Source organism: Hakea prostrata, chromosome 7, assembly GCF_041222555.1.
Source record: "Hakea prostrata isolate BN-2017 chromosome 7, UWA_Hpros_2, whole genome shotgun sequence".
Lineage (NCBI taxonomy): Eukaryota > Viridiplantae > Streptophyta > Magnoliopsida > Proteales > Proteaceae > Hakea > Hakea prostrata.
This window is the reverse complement of record NC_142606.1, coordinates 8,570,274-8,577,527: the sequence shown is the minus strand read 5'-3', so window position 1 is coordinate 8,577,527 and position 7,254 is coordinate 8,570,274.

Sequence of the window (7,254 nt, the reverse complement as noted above, 5' to 3'; positions counted from 1 at the left end):
ATATGTAATCGTATTTGGCTGCTAGTCCCAAGGAGATTTAAATTTTGCATTCAGTATTATAAGACGTTGGATTTTATCGATTGAGCCAATCCTTAAGATTAGAACCACGGTCCGACATGTCGCTCCATGTCGCTGTGTCAGACCGTGACGACATGGTGACGTGTCACTCGACTTTTTGCATGATTTTAGTCATTTTTAGATGCTGGAAAACCTTCATCGAACTCGGAAAGTACCAACTTCTCAGTTCTCCCCTTCATTTTGCTATCGCCGCCACCTCCAGTAGGTTGTGCAGGAAGTTCAGAGAAAGAAGAAACTCCTACCGATTTGGATCTTCTCATCTTCACCTTCTCTGTCGCGGATTTTCTTCTTTTACTTCCTCTGCTTTCTTCGTCTTGCTTGAAGACTTAAGCATAGACCATAACGATGATGATCTGCTACGACTGAAGTTAGTTGTAGTCGATGGTGCTACGGCGTCTTTATCTGTAGGTATTCGTCGGATGAAGGTTCACTGTCGATGAGATTAGTTGTAGTCGATGGTGCTACGGCGTCTTTATATGTAGGTATTCGTCGGATGAAGGTTCACTGTCGATGAGATTTGAAACGCGTCCGACGGCTCCGATCCCAGCTCCGGACTTTGGAGCGTCCAAGGAGGAAGAGAGAGAAAATGATCGAGACGATGAAGAAGAAGAAGAGGTACAGCACGCGCAAGGGCGCACGTTAACACAGTTGGGACAGAGTTGAAGAAGACGATCTGCGAACAACACAGATTTCGGTGATTCAACAACGATATATCACCGACTTTTGGTAAAATCGATGTCATTGAGGGGCAACACGGCGAAAAATCGCCCCGTGTTGACGATAAATCGCCGACACAAGCTACCGTGATTAGAACTAAATAATTTTGTGTGACTGCGATCAGGGTTTGATGACCCAAATGGTCTATGATTCTCTATTTTCATTGTACATGTAATTATTAAATTTCTTAAATTATGAACTAATAATTAAAGAGTAGATGGTATACACTAACACAACATTTTGGACAAGAAAAAACAAAATGTACATGAAACTTGATAAATTTGGAAAATTTTCAATTGGATTAGATTTACGAAACATATCCAATCTAAAAACAAAATCCTATTTTCAGTCGGAGAAGAAAAAAAATTGAATGCCTATATTTTTGGATTTCCGTAACAAATATAAATTATTATTTTTTTTAAATGAGACAATGTAGATTAAAAAATTTCCTCTCCATGGGTAGAGGATTTACGAGCTCTACTTGAGTGCTACGCACTGTGCAACCTACTATCTAGATCGAAACTTGTAATCGAGATAAAATCTCAACTACAAATTTTTATGCAATATGACAAGTTTCAATATAGACCGCAAGACAATTTCGAGGAACCGCTCTCATAAGTCAAGATTGAATTTAAACTTACCCTAAAATCGGCATAAATCAGTTTTAATTCGTTGGACCCGGTCGAAGTGTAGAATCCGATCAACGTTGATTTAAATATTGATTTTTATGATTTGTTATTACTATTTATTTAATCCCACGTGTAAATTAAATAGCCAGTCTTCACGGTTCACGCTTTCTTTAAGGCAAAATCACTATTAATAAAGCTCTTCCAATCACGAGGGGCCAAACAGCATCCTAATTAACAAAACTTAATTTCTTCATATTAACAAACCTATTTATAGTTTCGTGATTGCATGCGTTTGATGGTTTCTCTCATTCATTGGTCAAAGATGCTGGCCGGATTATTTATTATCTTCCTCAAATCAATTAAAAAATTTGAAAATTTTTAATTTCATTTTGCGTGTATGTTTAACTCAAATTATTAAACTAATAATCTCTCATCTCCCAAAAAATAATAATTTGTTTAATACAGTGATTCCTTGTTTGGTGGATCTTCGTTGTTGATTCCAATAAAAATTCGATCCCCGATACCTAAATCTAAGGCTGTAAATAGCTACCAAAGTGGATTATGAATTATAATTTCAGGTGAATTGGAATATTTTACCTAATTTTTTATATTAAAATAAAATAAACATAGAAAATATAAATATTCTCTACTTTTTTTTAGAACTATGGTTTGTGTAACTGGCTTGTTAACTTTATATATAAGGGGGATATCAATCTCGTACTAATATCGAAACCTACATTATAAAATCATATTGAATCATAACGTTTCGAAAAATGATACGAAACAATTAAGAAAAAAAGTTTTGAATTGAATGTGGCACTGTATCAATTTCAAGGTCTCGTATACTGTTTTTCTCTTTATAATCTATATCATATATTTCGTTTCAAAACCCTATTATGCCATTTTCCATATGAATTTCATATGAATAATGTAATGTCGATATATAAAGTATGTATGAAATCGATACAATATAGTTTCGATTTTCGTTACCAAAATTCGATACGGTACCACATTACTAATAGTATATGAATTTATACCCATAGTCCCAAGACTTGATCACATAATTTTCCAGTTGAACCCACGAAATATACATTTATGGACAGATTAAATATCACATTCATTGCAGAGAGGAAATCCAACAAGACCATTAGAATACAAGTAGAAAACAGTTTTAACTTTTTATTTATAGAAGAACTAAAGATTAATTTTCTTGTTTTTATTAACTAAAACATCAAGAACCATATGAACTTAAAAGACAGACCCCTATGGGACCAGTAAATGGAACCTATTTCCCAAAAACCACCAAGACTAACCACACTAGATGGGCATATGCATGCTTGAATTAATAAAAATAAACTAATTAGAATCAATGTGAGCTAATTAATGATTTTTGTGAATGAAAAATACACATCAATTTTCTTTTATTTCTTCTTATCAGTCTAATAAACAAGAAGCAGGTAGAAATCAATATTAAAAGCCAAATTTTAGGGACATGATTGAGAATGTGACTAGTGATGGTGTGTATGACGTTCGTTCTCACAAGTTTTTATCCGCAATAATATAGTTGAAACGATCATGCATCGATACAAGGCCTTCGAAGAATAACACCAAATTCACTTGTGTTGCCACATACAGACAAGTGCCATTACTGATGAAGACATTTTATGCAATAGTTCCTAAGGCAATTGATGAAGAACTTGACAATAAGAATCAAATGACACTATTATTGTCTCCTAGAGGTGATCTCCACCCAAACTTTATGTAGAAGACAAGGTAGTTGCCCCCCATTATTATATCAACAAATTTAGAACGTGATATGATATAATTCGTGACATTTTTTAATTTTGCTACACCTCAGCTTGTCTCAATGAAGCAATTTAATGCATAAATTTAAAATCTTTATATAAAATTTTCAATATTTTTTCGTCAGAAAAATAAATACTGAAACACTTTTCAATATTTTTAAAATTTTAAAACTTTACATGTCCAATTCTTTTAAAAGTGAGCTCATTCATTCAAGAAACAAAAAAACAAGACAAACTCGTGGGGACACCAAAGGAGTCGTCTAGCCACGGAGTGGTTACCGGTCATGATGTTGAACTCGGAATCGACAAGGCCACATTTGCTAGTTTATCGGTCAAAACATTAGCCATTCTAGAAACATTGAGAAAATTACAATTCTCAAATTGAAAAGCTTGAAAAATAACATCGGAAATTATAGGCTGAGCATTCAAAGGAACCGGTTTGTTGCTGTCATTTAGGATTGAGATCAACTCCTTGTTGTCTACTTCAATCATCACTGTCAAGATGCCCAGCTCTAATGCTTCTCGAAGCCCTTCACGAATTGCCAAGGGCAAGGGCACCTTTTCTTGTATATGGATTAGACTCCTTTCTAACTTCCTGTCCGATCCCAACTATTGAGATATTGGAGTTTAACAAAATTATATTCCTTCACCAAAAAAACCAAACAAATTTGTATTCCATATATTGACTATTTGATTGGTTATGACTAATAACATATCGAGCTCTATGATAGGGTATATTAACTCAAATTTTAGTTATAGTAATCCAAATTAAGTTTTCATGATTTAATGTTTTAAGTAATCTTATATTTAAAATTTAAACTCCAAACATTAACTCTTTTCAACCTCACTTAAACATCAGATTTTTATTTATTGCAGTGACGTCTGCTAGCAGCAAGCTGTTATGATTTTGCATGTGTACAATAATTAATCCAACAATTATAAATCAAAATGCAAAGATTTGGATGTAAATTATTTTGTTTTAATTTTTTAGAATTATATATTTCAAATTTACCTAGATATAATTTTACCTTCGCATGATAAAAACCGTAGTCTTTGACCAACGGGGGTTGGTCCAAGTGATAAGCAGTTTGGTCCGCCTAAGCAAGGTTTCGGTATCAAAACCTTGTAGATGCAAAAAATCACGGCTGGGAGATTTACCCACCACAGTCAGGTGTGCAACCCAGGTCGAACACCGAATTAGTCAAGGCAAAGCCTTGAAAACTGGGATTGGCAAAAAAAAAAAAAAACCATAGTCTTTGGATTTTCAAATTTACAAGAATAGATCACTTTCGAGATTATTGACCAGATGATTGATTATTATTGTACATGTGGCGAAATCATAACAGATTACTACTTGCAGTAGTTATTGCGATAAATAAAATTCCCACAAATACGCCCACCCTAAAAAGTGAACCACAAAAAGTGAACCACAATATCCTACAATGATCTTCAAAAGAATGTGACGAATTGCCGGCCGGAAGTGATGTAGTGGACATAGTGGAAGAGTGATAATATGGAGTAAAGATATTTAAGATCAATGGAAATGTGCACGTGTTTTATTTATTTATTTATTTATTATTATTATTATTTTAATACTTTTACCTTTTTGGTGGCAAATGCCATAAGAGCCTAACATTAGACTCGCAGCACTAAGAGTGGTCATGGCAAAGCTTTGAATATTAATAATTGAAATAATCTTAGCATTGATAGCACGTGGGTTAAGAAAGATAGGAATTTTTTTGCAGCTGTGTGGAGGAGATAAATTGAGACACGTGACTTCAAAAGAAATTAATGGTTACAATTTATTCAAATTATTTCTTTTTAATTTTATTTGTTTTAATATTTTAAAGACTACAACCAATCAACATTTATTATTCTTGAAAGAAAAATTCAAAATAAATACACACTTACGTTTAAGGATTGAAGTTAAAAGATTGAAATCATTATTAACGAATATGTGAAATATCAATTTTGCTTTCTTTTATTTAAGTATATTGTACCATCTTAATTTACCCCTATTCTTTTATTTTATTCACTCTCAGCTCTTCTTTTTTTTTTTTTTTTTTTTGGATTTGCCAACTGCGGTTTATAAACCGGTGGTTCGACCCGTGTCGCACACCTGGCTGTGGTGGGTGAGTCTCCCAACAGGAATTTTTTGTGTCCACAAAGATTTGATACTTAACTCTCTTACCTTCAATTAGTCATTACTTAGGTAAAATTTTCCAAAAAAACTTCTAAATAAAGTTATTATAAGAAAGAAAAAAAAAAGAAAGAAGTTTTGGAGAAAATTACTAGAATAGAAACAAACACAAAATGCCCAACATGACATGATGTAAGTAAAGTCCTTTTAAAATCTATAAGATGCCTGAATGAGAGAGAAACCAATCGACATAGGAGACAGCCGAAGTGCCATGAATAGGGGAGTGTAATGAGTTTGTTGGTCCAAATGAAACATACCATTAATTTTTTTCTGGTAAGCTACTTAAAGTGAGTCTCGGTTGTCTCCCACGACACTTGTCGGCACTAATTACACGGGAGCCCACAGAGTTAGCTTTTATTATTTTTACTTGTAGCCTTAGTAGGCTCACATAATTTGTGATTGTAATGCCGTAGAGAATGGGAGATGATCCACAGTTCCACACTCACTTATGGTAGTACTTAAGAGTGATGATGTTATCTACCAAAAAGAAAAAAAAGAATAATAATGTTATGAATTGTTTTTTAATGAGTTTCACCAACAGCAAGGGCATGTGTTATGGGTCCAAACTCATTTAGAGGTTAGGTCCACTTTCTTTTACAAACGTATTTTGGGCCCAAGAAATCGTTTCACGTGATAAACTCAAGTGAACAAAAGGTAAAGATAAGCACTAATAGTTGAATGAGTCTGGGCTTTTCTTAGAGTTCGAGCCATATTAATTACAGGCTGGGCCGGAACTCTCTCAAACGGGCCCATCTAACAAGTAGTTCGGTAGTGTCTCCATAATTTCCGTCAATGAAGGAAACATGCTCATTACCATTACAGGGTTGCTTAGTTGATAAGACCAACACCTTTTAGTGAAGAAATCGTGAGTTCAATTATGTATGATAGTATATTATGTAATACCCTCACCCTCCCCCCTCCAAGAAAAATAAAGAGGTCCATTATCGTTGACCACCAAAGAGTTGGTTCGTTGGTAATGACCAATACCTCTTAGTGAAGAGGTCAAAATTCGATTCTTCTTGGTTTTTGTATATTTAAATTTTATATAAAAACTATTTTGAGGATGTAGTCGAAGTGCTTAGAAAAAACCACTACTTTGGACAAATTTCTCTTCCCCCTCTTGTTCTCATTTGTCAATTTCAGAAAACTTTTCAATTCAAAGGATTTGTAGAAAAAATAACCTGTCTCACATTTGGTTGCCTCAATTTAGCTACTGCAGTTGTGAAATCCATACTTAACCAAACTTGAATGTTTCCTCTGTTTTCTTATCTTCATGTTTGACCAATATGAAATTATTATTTGTCTAATATTATTATATATTACAAGGGTTCATTCTCTCAATATCCCTACTCTCCCACAATCTGTCTACAAATCAAGATTTTTTTTTTCTAACTACAACAAACAATCACAACCCACAAAATTTACACTGAAAAAAGATCCTTCTTACGGAGAAGAACCCCATAAAACTTCAGCAACAATGGTAGCAGCCTCTGCATCAGAGAAACAAGCTTCCCTAACTAATTTCAGTATCTCCTGCTTGAAAGCTCTCTTCTCCCTCTGTCTCAAGCCTTCTCCAACCTCTAAGTTCACAGCAAACCTCGCTACAGAGCTTGCGAAAGGATGGTCCTCAAGATTTTTCCCCTCTGTGTTTTTCTTCTTGGCTTCGGAATCGATATCAACACCTCCTGCACATATCCCATTGTTTTCGTTCTCATCAAATGGACCCATTTCTATTAAATCACCACCCAGTTCCGATCTCTGCAACTCGACAAGCTTCTTGATCAAACCCTCTCTTAGCATCGCTTCAATTGCATCTTTTCTCCCA